The sequence below is a fragment of the Microtus ochrogaster genome, linkage group LG4, assembly GCF_000317375.1.
Source record: "Microtus ochrogaster isolate Prairie Vole_2 linkage group LG4, MicOch1.0, whole genome shotgun sequence".
Taxonomy (NCBI): Eukaryota; Metazoa; Chordata; class Mammalia; order Rodentia; family Cricetidae; genus Microtus; species Microtus ochrogaster.
Window position 1 is genome coordinate 18444606 of NC_022030.1, and position 1143 is coordinate 18445748.

The window sequence follows — 1143 nt, forward strand, 5'->3', positions numbered from 1 at the left end:
GTCCCGGCCCCGGGCGCGTGCGCCTGCCACGATGTGTGCGCGCATGCATGGCCCGGCGTCGTCGCGAGCATGCCACGCGCGGTCTGGGCTCGTGGCGCGTGCCCCTGGGCCAGACTCCCCGAGGCTTAGAGAAAGGGGGCGTGGCTTCTGCAGAGCGGGTCCTGTGGAGGTCATGTGACCTGACACCGGGCGGGAAAGAAGGCGGTTGGTCGCCATTTTGGGAGGCAGGCGGTTGGAAGGTGGGAAAGGGAAGGCAAGGCCCTGAAAGGGCTGCAGGGGGAGGGGCGAGACAGAGGGACTGAGTCCTCATAAAACAACGCCTGTGTGCCCTGGACACCCTCCCCGTATAGATTCAGCACCGTTCCCTGGATGATGGAGACTAGCAAAGCCACTCTGCGCATGCTCAGGGGCAGGCTGCTTCCTGGAAGCCGAGAGCCTGGCTGCGGGAGTTGCAAGACTCACTTTTTTTAAAAAGTATTTTATTTAATTTTAAACAATACCATGGTTTGAATCCAGGACCTCGTGCATTATTATACAAGTGCTTTTGCATTGAGATATGTCCCCAGCACCTCAGAGATTCTAGGCAGGGGGTCTACCACTGAGCCACACCCCTAACCCCTCACTTGCAGAGTCTAGGAAAGTTCTTTGCTGTTGAGCCATACTTCCAGGTCCTTAGTGGTAAATTCTACCCTGTTGCTTGTAGCCCAGGCAGCCCTCAAACTAGTGAACCTTCTGCCTCAGCTCCCGAAGTAGTTTCCAGGCCTTCCCCTTTGTTCTTCATCATTTTTTTACCTTGATCTGTTTATTATCCTTATGTCTCACAGCAAATTGAGGAATCTACGTTTTACTACATTCAGTCTTTTTGTTTGTTTGTTTTGTTTTTTCGAGACAAGGTTTCTCTGCAGTTTTGGTTCCTGTCCTGGAACTAGCTAGCTCTTATAGACCAGGCTGGCTTCGAACTCACAGAGATCCACCTGTTTCTACCTCCCAAGTGCTGGGATTAAAGGCATGCGCCACCACCACCCGGCTACATTCAGTATTTTTATCTTTGGTAATTTTACAAATATGGAGACAAATAAATAGACTTCATACTAATGGCTATGTGAAAAATACTTGCTAGTCAGCCTTGAGATTCTTTTTTTT